This window comes from Orycteropus afer, unplaced genomic scaffold (assembly GCF_000298275.1).
Source record: "Orycteropus afer afer isolate SDZICR_OR568_19922 unplaced genomic scaffold, OryAfe1.0 scaffold00001, whole genome shotgun sequence".
NCBI lineage: Eukaryota > Metazoa > Chordata > Mammalia > Tubulidentata > Orycteropodidae > Orycteropus > Orycteropus afer.
The window spans coordinates 13889489-13905262 of NW_006921588.1; positions in this window are offsets into that span (position 1 = coordinate 13889489).

The window sequence follows — 15774 nt, forward strand, 5'->3', positions numbered from 1 at the left end:
CTACTGAAACTAATTGAGAGATTTAACATCATGGCAGGATATAAGATCAACATCCAAAAATCAGTTGGATTCCTCTACACAAGCAAAGAGATTGCTGAAAAAGAAATAAGGAAATCAACACCATTTACAATGTTGTTGTTGTTGTTGTTATGTGCTGTCGAGTCGGGCCCGACTCATAGCGACCCCTCCTTGGGTTGCCGAGGCAGTATCACTGCGGAAGTAGATTGCCCAACCTTCCTTCTGAGGAGCGGCTGGGGGGTTTGAATCGCCAGCCTTCTGGTTAGCAGTCAAATGCCTTACGCTCAATAAACATCCTTTTAATCAGTTGAATGGAAGGAAGACTGAGCAGTCTACTTCTGTAGAGATACTGCCTCAGAAACCCAAGGAGGGGTTGCTATGAGTCACATTTGACTCCACGGCAGTAAGTTTGGTTTGGTTTGGTTTGGTTTTAAATCAGTTGAAAGCTGCTCTGGTGGCATAGTGGTTAAAGCATTCAGCTGCTAACCAAAAGGTCAGCAGTTTGGACCCACTGGCAGCTCTGCAGAAGAAAGATGAGGCACTCTGCTTCCGCAAAGATTTACAGCCTTGGGAAACACTATGAAGCAGTTCTACTCTGTCTTATAAGGTCATTATGAGTTAGAATTAACTCAATGGCATGGGATTAATCAGTTGAAACCTGAATTGGCCCCAGCCCAACTTTATGTGTCCAGTGAACCATCTGCCATGATTCCCAGCTCTCTATATCAATATAATTCATATGAATATACATTTTATGTAAATATTCTGTTCTTCCTTCTCCTCAGGGTTTAACTCCAACAATATTTCTATATCAAAAATTAAAATGTTGTGTCTCCCAGCCCTCAGTATATAGTCAAAAGAACTGAAAGCAGAAACTCAAACAGACGTGCATACCAATGTTCATTGCAGCACGATGAACAATAGCCAAAAGGTGGAAACAACCTAAAGCCCCATCAATCGATGAATGGCTAAACAAATACACAGATACAACGGAATACAACTCAGCAAGTAGGAGAAGTGAAGTCTTGATACATGCTACATTATTCTGAGCATAATAAACCAATTACAAAAAGACAAATATTATACCTCCCTTATATAAAAAGACAAAATAAGGCAAATGTGTAGAGGCTAAAGTTTATTAGTTGTTACCAGAGGCAGGGAAGATGAGGCAAAGGGGGTTAACAGTGATGGAAAATTCACATAGATTAAGGGTAGGATTACAGAACCAATTATTACAATTGGTCAATAAGTTGTATGCCTGTAAAAAGTTGAATTGACTGTTGTTGTTATGTGCCGTTGAGTCGGACCCAACTCATAGTGACCCCTCCTTGGGTTTCTGAGGCAGTATCACTACGGAAGTAGATTGCCCAACCTTCCTTCCGAGGAGTGGCTGGTGGGTTTGAACCGCCAGCCTTCTGGTTAGTAGCCAAGTCACTTATAGAGCCTTAGGCACAACGCCACCAGAATAAATATACTTACAGCAATAAATAGGAAAAAAAAAAAAAAAGAAGAAGAAGAGCTGCTGAGGCTGCTTATGTACAACCAAAAACCTTATGGGATTTGGGTCCTTGGTTTGGAGGTTTAGGGTTGTGATTTCATGGGAATTTCAAATTCTCATGGCCTCCAGATTTTCTGGAGCCATGGAGGGTGGATGGACCACTGAAACTATTGTTCTGAGATCATCTTTAAACTTTAAACAAGGAATACTCCCTAAAGTCTTCTTTAAACTAACAATAGTTTAGCTTAACCAGCAGAGTATCTGCCTTGAGCATCATGCTCTTTTAAGATCTATCTGTATGAGATCAAATTACAACAGCAACTTAAAAGTTTAGTGTGGTAATTAGGTTGTGTGTCAACTTGGTTGGGCCATGATTTTGAGTGACGTGGCAGCTGGATGTAGTTATTCCCCATGATGTGACTGGACATGGTGTAATTACCTTCATGGTCGAATCTTCTGTGAGCAGTTAGTTAATCAGTTGAAGGGGAGTTGCCTTCGGGATGTGGCCTGCTTCTAGTATATGTGGAAAGGAGCCTGCATTTTCCCATTCATCATTTCCAGTTCCTGGACTTGAACCAGTGGCCTTTTGTGGTGTTTGCCGATCTTGAGATCATTGCCTTCACAGCATGTGAGTCAACAAGCTGCCATTTTGCCTGCCAGTCTTGGGGTCTTCTGATTCTCACAGCGCCTGTAACTGTGAGAGTCAGGAGAAGCCTCCAGCTTGCTCCAGTGGGCCTGGAAGGCAGAGCAGAGCCCAAGCTCTTCCCCTAAAGCCGTGACACTCTGAACTCAGACTTCTGCCTCCTAAACCAGAAGAGAATAAATTTCTGTTTGTTAAAGCCATCCACTTGGGGTATTTCTGTTATAGCAGCACTAGAGAACCAAAACAATTAAATAGGAAATTTACGTTAAAGAGAGAAGTACGACTCAGAAGAGAAGGGTGACAGTGGATGGACAACTGGACAACCCAAAGAACGTCATCAATGTCACTGCATATAATATAAAAACTATTGAGTTGTATGTTTTGCTATGCACAGTCTCAACAATAATAAAATAAATAACATTTTAAATGTTTCCCATTGCTATATATATATATATATACATATATATATATATAAAGCTATGTATCATTTATTTTATATTGTTACTTCAAAAATGTATTTTACGGGTGTTATGTAAAAGCTAAGACACAAAAGAGTAAATAGAGAATGTATGCACTCTGTTGAACATTAAGTCAGTGAGAACTAGTGTCAACCAGACAGAGATTTATTTACAAAGCATCTTGGAACTGCTACTTTGGTTTTTTGAAATCTATAAAAAGACATTTCTTCTCTTATTAGAATACAATGTTACATGTTTCTAAATTGGAATGTATCACATTAACCATCCCTAGTGACTATGTAAATATGTAATGAGAAAAGGGAAAATAAATGCCTTCCTAGGCAGAGACAGAAACAGCATAATCCAAGAAACAGAATTCTGATTTTACTTAAAGCTTTTTCCTGTGCATCACTAAATCACAACTCACAGTCATCCCTTTCCTTCCTCCACTGTCACATAGCCCTTATACCTTGGAAATCTTAGGTTCTCCCAAGAAATAGCCCAATCTGGGATAATGCCAAAATGTGTAAACTAGCAGGAAGTCTAGCAAAGACAAGAGGTGAGCAGCCTAGCATAGAATGTAGCAGAGTGAAAAGAAAAACAAGAGAAAAAATATCCTTGAAAAGGACTTTTATGAAAATGTCGGGCCCAGAGAACAAAGGAAGTACTCAATATTTCACATCTATTTTACTCAGCCAATTTCTGGGGTCTCACTCATTTACTTGTTGTTGTTATGTGCCGTAGAGTCGGACCCAACTCATAGTGACCCCTCCTTGGGTTTCCGAGGCAGTATCACTACGGAAGTAGACTGCCCCATCTTCCTTCCGAGGAGTGGCTGGTGGTTTGAACCGCCAGCCTTCTGGTTAGCAGTCAAGTGCCTTAGGCACTATGCTACCAGAGCTCCCCATTCATTTACTATCTAAATTTATTTTTCCCTGACTGCTAACACTTTATATCCATTTCCAAAAGGACCTATTCAGCAGGAGTTCTTTTCTTTGCCCATAAATTCTAGAGCAAGTTCAAGTCAGTGTGGCTTAGCAAGCTAGGAAACAAGATCAGGCACCTGGGATCACAGGGTTACCAGTCTGGTATATCTCCTGAGGCAGATCTGGGTCTGCCTTCTGTGAGACTGTATACCATCTGCTGAACTGCAGCCAACTTTCCCTTCAGTGAGAGGTGAGAAGACAGCTGAGGAGGGCAGACAGAACTAATTGAAGCAGTGCAGAGGTCTTGGATTCTGGAGAGGAGACAGATAAGAACGCCTAAATCTGCAGAGGGATTCAGGTGGGAAGTGTTTATGAGCCCAGTTGTCAACCTCTACCACCTTCTTTTTATCACAAAGGAAAGGGCTTGTAAGGAGAAAAGAAGCAATGCATGAGCAAGCAAAGGCAAAGCAGACAGCAGTCAGGAAAGACAAAAAGGGGGGGACATAAATTCACAATCTCCATTCTGATCAAACTTAAGAAAAATCTGGGCTCCAAAAATTCTTGAACTCTGTCTTGCTTGAGTGGATCAGGATATGCTATTTCTGGTGTTTAACCTTAGCTCTTTGTCCCTTTCCTGGTTTGAGTAGCAGTGTCATTGAGCAGCCTGCTACAGACATGCACAATTAAATCATTCCCTAAGAGCCATTAGCGTGGCAAAAACAACTGCTACCAAGGTTAATCTCTTTAGTAACCTTTAAATTTATTCTAGATATAAGTCACCAAGTGTATATCAATAATTACTTGATTTGTGGATGTTTCTGACAAAGCCCAATGAAGAACCTTCTTCTAAGATGCCTGATGATAAATGAAAACAACAGACCAGAGGGTGATCAGAATATTCCTTCCCATCCTGAAGGAGCACAATTTAAGTTATTGATTCTCATCTTCAAGAGATTATTGTCATAATTTAAAAGATTAAAAAAAATCTTTAAGCTCATTAATCATGATACTGCTCTCATTTTGATGCAGAGAAGTGAGAAAATACACAAAGCATACAAATGCACCAGTGCCATAGACTAAACTAATGAACAGAGAGATTTAAACAACATCACAGGTTTTTATTATGGAAAACCAAAATAATTAGCAGTTTTCACTGAAAATGCTTCCTACTTCTTTTACAAATCATTAAACAGAGGCACTTTTGTCATGGAATTACTGCACGATCCTATTTTTCTTTCACAATGTTCTTTTTTTTTTTTTTTCCTTTTCCTGCTTCAAAATAATAGCTTAACTAGTCACTAACACTTTAAACCTCCTGTAACTTTTTCACAATTTACATTCAGTGCAGGCACACTCACATTTATAAAGGAAAGTGTCAAAGGCAGAACTCTAAGGGAGGAATGAACAGGAAAACCATCCTCCAAAGGAACTGATACTGGACTTTAACCAGCTCCTCCTGGGCCTATACTACTTTGAGATATGTAAACATACATTTTTTAGGAAAAACCTGATTTTAAGTTATTTTGTATTGTTTGTTATACACTCCTGACAGTATCTACATTTTCTTTTCTTTTGAAGGATGCCTTCTTAGGTCTGAGCAAGTTATTAAAAGTGAAATTATAACGATAAATTTTAATATCATCAAGCTATAGTCTCTTGGGAATTACAAACTGAAGATGTGTGTACTTCTTACAATTTCAGAGAATTCAAACTGTTCATCTATTTTAAGGGGATCTGTGGAATTAAAAATGTAAATACGAAATTAGAAATGTAATACTTAATATAGTTTTGCAATAAAAGGCCACTATTAAGGCCAGCAAAAGGGCGGGCCCCAGTTCCAGGAACAGGGGCAAGGCAAGGATGACTAAGCCCTGAACTCAACCATACCATGTAATTGGAGAATTCAAACTTAAACTTACTAATCGTTTGTACTCCCTCTGAGAATTCAAACTTAAACTTACCAATCAGCTGTACTCTCTCTCTCTGACCACCCCCTTGTAGTTTTGCCTTTAAATACTGTGTAACTTTGTTGCTGGCTGCTCCACTCCTCTGCCCCCGCATGGGATATGAGTCCAGCCCCAGCGCGCTGGAACTTCGAATAAACTCCTCCTGCATTTGCATCAAGAGACGTCATTCGTGAGTGATTTTGGGTGGCGTTATCCCTGACTTGGGTTGGGGGAGCCTTGGTGAAGGGGAACCCAACAGATCAAAGCCGTTTATCACGATCTTCTGTGGAAATCTCAGCTGATATCACCTTGAGAAATTCTACCTCTCCTAAGCACAGGCTAACTAGATAAACAAAAAATGCTATCTTCCATTTGGACTGGTGTGGAGCTCTGGTAGCAGAGCACCTAAGGTACTTGACTGCTAACCAGAAGGCTGGCAGTTCAAACCCACCAGCCTCTCCTCGGAAGGAAGATGGGGCAATCTAATTCCGTAGTGATTCTGCCTCAGAAACCCAAGGAGGGGACGCTATGAGTCAGGTCCGACTTGACGGCACTTAACAACAACAAAACCAAAAACTAAACACTTTGCCGCAGAGTCAGATCTGACTCAGAGCGACCCCTCCTTGGGTTTTCGAGGTGGTATCACTACGGAAGTAGATTGCCCAACCTTCCTTCCGAGGAGTGGCTAGTGGGTTTGAACTGCTAGCCTTCTGGTTAGCAGTCAAATGCCTTAGGCACTGTGCCACCCAAGCATAACGCCTAAGACACCATGATGCCATATCTATGACTCATTCTGCAGTATTTATTGAACACACACACAGACACACAAAACCACTATTGTCACTGGGAGAAAAAAAAAAAAAAAAACAGAAATAAAAACAGCCTTGATTTCCCAGATTCAGAAACTGCTCCTGCACTGTATCACTGTTGGCACTGCTTTAGTTCAAATCTTTCACACAGTGACCCTGTGTACAACAAAACAAGACACTGCCAGGTCCTGAGCTATCCTCACAGTCCTTGCTACGCTTGAGCCCACTGTTGCAGCCACTGTGTCAATCCATCTCCTTGAGGGCCCTTCTCTTTTTCCCTGATCCTCTACATTAGCAAGCATGACAACCTTCTCCTGGGACTGATCTTTCCTGACAATATGACCAAGGTACCAGAAGTGAAATCTGACCAAGCTCACATCTAAATTATTACTCAGCATACAACTTGAATAAGTATGGTGAAAGGATATAACCCTGAAACACACATTTCCTGATTTTAAACCATGCAGTATCCCCTTGTTTTGTTCTAACAACTGCTTCTTGGCCTATGCACAGGTTCTGCATGAGCACAATTAAGTGTTCTGGAATTCCCATTTGTGGTAGTCAAGGTTGTGTGTCAATTTGGCTGGGCCATGATTTTGAGTGGTATGGCAGCTGGATGTAGTTATTCCCCGTGAAGAGATTGGATGTGGTATAATCAACTCCATAGTGGAATCTGCTCTGAGATGTTAATCAGTGGAAGGGTAGTTATCCTCAGGGTGTGGCCTGCTTCCAGCATTTTTGGAGAAGCTTTGTGAAAGGTCTCTAACTTTTTGGCACATTTGGATCCTTCATTTGGCTAAGTCTTCATCTCCAGGATTGGAGTTTTTCACCAATGCCTTCAATAAAACTTGGAATCCTCCTTCACTACCATCTGTTCTTGATCATATGCTGCCTCCTTAAATAATGGAAACTTTAAGCAATTGTTTTTGGTAAAGAGATACAATGGAAGGTTAAAAATTTTTCCTGACTTTAAAGCTTGTACTTTAATAATTGTCCATTGTTTTTTATAAGCAAAATTATCTACAACTTAATGGAGAAATTTCCTTCATTCTAATGCCAAAAGTGAGGCTTTGCTTCTCATAAGGACCCAACTTACACTTAGCTTATGGAACGTGTAAATATCTTTCCTTTATTGTTTTGACTACCAAGTAATATCCAATAGGATGTGTAAGACTTTATGGCATGAAATTTTGCATTTGAAGTCTCCCTTTCTCTTTACCATATGATTCTAACTTTATTTTCTGTACATGCTGATTTTTCCCTTTATTGCTCACTGTGTGGCCCTGTATGTATTTTTCAATTTCCTTCACATTCTTTTGGGAGTGTGATTAGGTATAAATTCTTAAATAATTATAGGCAGCCCCCAGATTACAAAGGAGTTCCACTCCAAATCTGTCTGCAAGTTTGTACATAAATCGGGACAGTTAGGCTCGGATCATATCTAACTTTAGTTAGTCAAATGTTTGTCTTAGTATATAGTATATACTATACATTTCTATGCATAAAAAAAATTAAAGAAACACTTCCAGATACACTTAAACATGTTTACCATAATAATACAATAATTATAACAATGTTTTGATTCATGTTGCAAAACAGCCTGTTTGTTATTACAAACCACTGTGTGTATCTGAAATTTTTAATATAATGGGCTTTAAAGGAATTGATTTGTAAATTCCTTTAAATTCCAGGTTCTATGTAAGTCAGATATTCATAACCCAGGGAATACCTGTACTCATTCTTTTAAGTCCAACTCAGTGCTATCCCCTTTAAAAGCTTTCCAATTCTCCTCCAGGGAAGAGCACACCCCTTTGTGCTACTGCTGCACTTCATACATACCTCTATTAAAGCACTTGCCCACTTTACTATAAGTGGAACTTGTCCCAGGAACCCTTGTCATCACTTCTTGTAGCTCCAGTATCTTACACACTGGTTAGTGAGCACACAATGAATATCTTTTGAATAAATGAATGGTTCCAGACCTTGGGTAACTTTCTCACTTCAGAATATCATTGGGATTCACAAAAAGTGAACAAAGCAAAGGTCTTATTAGCCAAATATCCACTGAGCTCCTGTAGGGTCTTTGGTATTCATTAGAGAAGGATGTACAAGACCATTTTCTCCAGCTCTCTTAGAGTTTAGAGCCTAACAGGGAAGAAAGATGAAATAAGCATACAGATAAAACAATTACAAATAGTGTATTTAAATACAAACACAGTATTACTTCAACACTAAGATGCCCTCAATGGTAAGAGACATCATTGTTTCAAGAACATTCTTATTTTTTAAAAAAAGAAAATTTCCACATAAAATGATGTTTTTTTCAGTTGTAAGATAAAATTTTTACACGGTTAAAAGTTAGAATGATGACATGTCTAAAAATTAAAGAAACACTGATATAACTGTATAAGTCCGTAAGGAAAAAGTTTAAGGTGCTATGGGAGGACAGAATACAGGAATTTCACCCATTTATGAGGGCGTGTGAGAACCATCCCCAAGAAGGTGATATTTAAGCTGAAACTTGAGAAGTTATAAGGGAGGAGAATATCGGGGTCTTGAAATGCACCCTAGGAGTGTCTAGGAGAGTCTATGACAATTCTACTCAGCTAGACGAATTGTGGGATGACATAAGGGACATTATACATGAAGAAGGTAAACGGTCATTAAAAAGACAGGAAAGAAAGAAAAGACCAAAATAGGTGTCAGAAGAGATCTGAAACTTGCTCTTGAACATATATGGTAGTTAAAGCAAAGGGAAAAATGAAGTAAAAGAACTGAACAGAACATTTCAAAGGGCAGCTCAAGAAGACAATTTTAATGAAATGTGCAAAGAGTAGGAGTTAGAAAACCAAAAAAGAAGAACATACTCAACATACCTCAAGCTGAAATAAGTGAGGAAAAAATTCCAGAATTCCAGAATACTTAATTGTGCTCATGAGGAACCTGTACATAGACCAACAGGCAGAAGTTCAAACAGAACAAAGGGAAACTGTGTGGTTTAAAATCAAGAAAGGTGTTTGTCAGCGTTGTGTCTTTCACCATATTGATTCAATCTATATGCTGAGCAAATAATCTGAAAAGCTGAAGTATTTGAAGACGAACGTAGCAACAAGATTGGAGGAAGACTCATTAACAACCTGAGATATGCAGATGACACAACCTTGCTTACTGAAAGTGATGAAGACTTGAAGCACTTACTGATGAAGATCAAAGATTACCATCTTCAGTATGGATAACACCTCAATATAAAGAAAACAAAAATCTTCACAACTAGATCAATAAGCAACATCATGATAAACAGAGAAAAGATTGAAGTTGTCAAGGATTTTGTGTTATTTTAGATTAAGTGCATTCACTTGGAAGTAGCAGTCAAGAAATCCAACAGTGTATTGCATTAGGCAGATCAGCTGTAAAAGACCACTTTAAAGTGTTCAATAGCAATGCTGTCAGTTTGAGAACTAAGGTGCACCTGATCCAAACTATGGTATTTTCAGTCATCTCATATGCATGTGAAAACTGGACAGGTAATTAAAAAAAAAAAAAATTTAAATGCAATGCAACTGCTGCAGTGGAGTTGGATCCAACTCATAGCAACCCCTCCTTGGGTTTCCGAGGCAGTATCACTATGGAAGTAGATTGCCCAACCTTCCTTCCGAGGAGTGGCTGGTGGGTTTCAACTGCCAGCCTTCTGGTTAACAGTTAAATCCTTAGGAACTACGCCACCAGAGCTCCTGGACAGTTAATAAGGAAGACCAAAGAAGAATTGATACCTTTGAATTACGGTGTTGAGAAAGAATATTAAATGTATCATGGACTGCCAGAAAAATGAACAAATCTGACTGGGAAGAAGCATAGCCAGAATCCTCCTTAGAAGTGAGAATGGTGTGTCTTCATCTCACAGACTTCAGATGTGTTATCAGAAGGGACCAGACATGTTTGATACAGTAGAAACCAAATCCAAACCGAAACCATTCCCATCGAGTCAATTCCAACTCATAACGACCTCATAGGACAGAATAGAACTGCTCCACAGAGTTTCCAAGGCTGTAAATCTTCATGGAAGCAGACTGCCTCATCTTTCTCCCATGGAGGGTCTGATTATTTTGTTGGTCAAAAGCCCAATGCTTTAACCACTACATCACCAGAGCTCCTGGTGAGGTAGAAGTTCAGCACAAAAGAGGAAGCCCTTCAGTGAGATGATTGACACACTGGCTACAACAAGGGGCTCAAACTTGGCAACAATTGTCAGGATGGCACAGGTGTAGGACTTTTTTAATGCTAATAAAACAAGTCCTGTGAGTTGGAACCAATTTGACAGCACCTAGCAGTAACAACATTATGATAATTTCACAAAGGGCATTAGCAGCAGCAGCTACACCTAAGCTTATGGATGAGAAGTAGAAAAATATGAGCATACTTGTATCTGAATACACTGTCCCCTGAGGCTACCCTTAGAACTGTTTTAGGAGATTTGGAGATGTGACTCAAAGCTGTTGAAATGTGATTATTTGGATATTAATATAAGTTATATTTAGGACTAGTGAATCATGGGACCCATGGTTATATAAAGTCTATCTACCATCACCATTATATGCCAGGACTTAACAGATTATTCCAGGCTCTTAGCAGAGAAACTCAGTTTTTAAAATGAGAATAAGGTCTTGGATGGGAGAAGACTGTCTCAATGTCTAATAGATGGTGATTTTAACTTTGAAAGTTCAGTAGTAGCCTAGACAGATCTACTTTATATTGCATTACGTTTATATCTGTCTGAAATTACCCTAAATTGCTTTAGCTATATCCAGCTTTAATCTTTGAAATGCTTGTATAGAAACTTGTGCCTATTTTCCTTCAAATACAAAATAGTTTCCCCAAAACCACAGGGGTTAGGGTCAGAAAAATTCCTGTGGCATAATTCATAATCAGTAAACTAAAGCCATAGAAGAATAGAGTTAGGCAGATCAATGTCCCAGCTAAATCTGAAAGAAGTCTAATAAACACTTCATATTTCTAAAACAAAACTGTAGAAACAGCATACTAAATAAAAACATTAGCCATGCATTTTATATGTATAAACTAACAATAAGAAGTATTACCCTTGCATACTAGAAATTTTCAGGATCTCATTTTATACCCATGTCTTTCTTCTAGTATCAATGACATGCTTGTAAATTACCTTTGCTTTGTTGCACATAAATAATTTCAAGAATCTTTTTTCTTTGTCTGTGACTACATCCAAATAACGAAATTTTATGAAATTTTCAGAATCTCATTCTATACCCACGTCTTTCTTCTGGTATCAATGACATGCTTGTAAATTACCTTTGCTTTCTTGCAGATAAATAATTTGAAGAATCTTTTTTCATTGTCTGTGACTACATCCAAATAACCAAATTCTATGAAATTTTCGGAATCTCATTTTATACCCACATCTTTCTTCTAGCATCAATGACATGCTTGTAAATTACCTTTGCTTTGTTGCAGATAAATAATTTGAAGAATCTTTTTTCGTTGTCTGTGACTACATCCAAATAACCAAATTTTATGACTCAGAATTAACTCCCATACCCCCACTTCCAGTCTGGGGTCTCCTAGTTCTTAGGCCCAGATCTTTAGATCAATTAATTAGCCCTACTCTCTCTTAAAAAGGAGCTGTGACCTTGTAGTGGTTAAGGCATTTGGCTGTTAATGGAAAGGTTGGTGAGTCAAACCCACCAGGTGCTCCACAGAAGAAAGATGAGGCAGTCAGCTTCTATAAATATTTACATACAGCCTTGGAAACCCAATGGGGATCACTATGGGTGGGAATCGATTTGATGGCAATGAGGTTGGTTTTTTTTTTTTTTTTTTTTTCTCCTCTAGAGGCTGTTGTTAGTTGCCTTGGAGTTGATTCTGACTCATGTCAGCCCCACAAGTGCTGAGTAAAACTTCTCCATAGGGCTTTCAAGGTTGTGACCTTTTGGAAGCAGATGACCAGGCCTATCTTCTGAGGTGCCTTTAAATGGGTTTGAAATGTCAGTCTTTCAAGTAGCAGTCAAACATTTAACCATTTTCATTACAAATGGACTTCCTCCTAAAGGCAACTGGGGAAATTTCTAGGACCCAGGATTTCTTCTACTCATCTTTCAGTCTCTCTCCCAGTTCTTATGGCTCTGGTAGCATAGTGCCTAAGGCACTTGACTGCTAACCAGAAAGCTGGCGGTTCAAACCCACCAGCCACTCCTTGGAAAGAAGGTTGGGCAATCTACTTCCCTAGGAATACCGCCTTGGAAACTCAAGGAGGGGTCGCTGTGGGTTGGGTCAGACTCGATGGCACATAACAATAACAACAACATACTTCTCTGCAAACAGCTCATTTTGTAGTTTATTCCCTACTCCTAGTTGCCTTCTTTTTAACTATCCTGAATTGTGACTCCCATTCACATACAGTGAAAACCAAAATATTTTGGTTGTCAAAAGAATCTTCAAAATAACTTTGTTTGATCTCAAATATCTTATATAAGGAAGGGTCTCATGCTTGGGGATGCATCATTCTATTTCAGTCTATGTGTTTATTATGCAGGTAATAAATAGATGTCAAATTAAATACTTCTGCCCAAAATTTAGATCTTTCTGAATAGCCTCACTTTTGAATTTCTCTATCTTTATTCAGGAAAATATATAGATGTAGCTGATAGAAATCCTAAGAAAGAAATATTGGGTGAGGAAAAAAAAAAACATGACAAAAGGAAAAATTTATACAAAAGAAAAAACTTACCCTTAGATGTAAGGTCCATGTTTGAGACTTATGAATAGGTTTGTTTATCTACTGTTCAAACTATATTCCAAAACAATGAAATGACTTAATGATGTTCATTCAATCTCATTACCCAAAATAAGAATCATTACTATAAAAATTACCTCAATATGTATTAGAAAAATGAAACAAAGTATTTAATAAACGTATCTGTGCACAAAAATTTTTTTGGAGGTTATCTTTAAAAACCTTGACAGCCTTGCTTTTCTCAGAGCTTATGGACAAGCACTCCATAAAACATAAGGAGTTATTTACATATGTAGAAAAGCAACTTCATTTCTGTTAACTTCTATTATGATGTCTATTACAATTCATGTAAAATTTATTTTTTTATATCATTTGACAGTAGATTTAAAGAAACGTATAAAGAGTAGAAGGCTTTAGGGCAAACTAAGTTTTAGGAAGTAATTCCATGTATGTTATGATAATGGATATAAAAAGAAAATTTAAATTAACTTTGAATATCAAGAGTTCACAGTAAGCCTACTAAAGTTCTTATTAAATTCTCCACACATCTAAAATTGTAATGTAATTCACACCTTTCCTTTTGCTTGCCAATTAAAAAAAAAAAAAAAAACTATGCTTATTTTAAAGGCTCCCCTTTCTTTTTTCCAAACTGGTTTAGGAAATGAAGATACTTTGGTTCAAATCATCTTAATTAGAATTACTAAGTCAGCTTTCTCTGAGAATAAATCTCTTTTGTCTACCTGTCAAAATCTATTTTTTCTTTGGGGTGATACTTTCCAGAGAAATTAAAGAACATACATCCAGTTCCTTTACACTCTGATTAGTAATTCTACTTAACAAAATAACAGTGAAAATGTAATGCCATAAAAATTTCAGATGAAACAAATCAAAAGGAGATGGATACTTTCACAAATAAAAAGTGATTTTTAATACATCTATTTTAGACTATTTGTTTGGCAGAGTTCTGTTTATTTTGTTGGGTTTGTTTCTTTATTTTTCAGGAAATATAGAAAACAAGCTGACCAAGCTCTAGGAATGTCTTCTACCCACACATCCCTACAAGACTGGGTGGAAAGATTTAATAAATTTTGTGGGTCTGTCCTACAAGGATAATTATGTTTCTCCATAATACTGTTTCAACTGAAAACTTTTAAAATACAACATTTTTACCTTCTTGTTAAGATGTGCCACCTCCTGCTCCTTGAACCCGTATTCTCTTCTGACACTTTCTTTTCCTGCTTCTGGGTCAACCCAGATCTTCCTGGGCCTAGAGGCCTGCACTGACTCCTCTCTCCCCTGCTCATTATGCTTGAAAGGTGGGTGTTTCCCAAAGCTCTCCCATTATGCTCAGGTCTTCAGAACTTAATTCCACTGCTGTATCTTTAGCTACCGCTTTTTTATGAAGAAAATTCCCAAACCTGTGTTTTTGTTCGTGATCTGTTTACTGACTGCAAGATGTCTTTCTGTCTACCTTCTGAAGGTTTCCACTTAGATGTTACCTTGTTACCTGAGGCCGGACAAAATTATCACCTTCCCCCTCCTAACTTCTCTTTTTCTGCTTCTGGCTGTTTCTCATTTGTTTTCCCAGTTAAGTTTCAAAGTTCAGTCTCCTGTGCCTGTACCTTTTCTAGCGTCTCTAAATCCCAGCTGTCATTAATTTCCATTAGTCCTTCCTTCATGAGTACTCACATATATCCCTTTCTTTTAATTTCTACATCTACCTTGTTCATTGGGCTCTCATCATTAATATCTGAACTACTTCAATAACCTCTTACTTGACCTGTTTTATTTTAGTCTCTCACATACTACAAAAAACCCTCCTTTCCACTACAAAATGAATCACCCTAAAATGTCATCGTAATTTCAATCTTTGCCTAGTTTTCCAAGCTTTATTTTCCAACAAAAGAAAGTGCCTGCCACATTCAAATCTGTCTAATCCATGATGCATGTTATTTTGTACTGCACTCTTTACCTAAATTCTGCCCATTTATCCTCCTCTGTGCCCTTTTCTCAGAATACAGGGCTTTTTCTTCTCAGAACATAGTTCACTGTCAGAGAAGAAAAGCTCATACTCTGTTAACAGTGAAAGAAAAGTTTCATTGAGGAATAATATAGTTCAAGTGGGGTAGCACTAAGTAAAAATACAAAGCATTCTGTCAATCAAGCTCAAGCTGAGGGGGCTGTCTATACAGAGAAAGAATAAAGGAAAAGTGGGGGTTAGTGATTGAGTATAGATAAGATCATCTCCTGTTTGAAGTCCTTTGAAATGTAAATGTCAGCCACTTGGCTAGGAGGAAGTGAGTTTCTATCTAGTGAGTGGTGCCAGCCAGTTCAGTTATACACAAACGCAGTCATGAACACATTTTTCCAGGAACAAATTGTTTACATTTTGACATATTCTTTCCATGAAAAAATGGTTTACATCTTGATCTCTATCTTCCTTGGAATGCATATTGCCCCTGCCTTTCTTACATCTGATGCATTTCTTACATCTGAGTTTTCACTTCCCCCTTTTGATCAAGTCTCTGCTAGGAGGCACTGTTGTGACCAGGTTATGAAGGAGATGCTCGGAGAGGAATATGCTAACACACGACAATGCAAATGCAATAGGAAAGTTTATTAGCTAACTTAAGTTAGGGTCTTTGCCCTTACCAGGTCAGTGGCTTAAGCAAAAGACCCTGTGCTCCGGTATTCTCACAAATTTATGGAACAA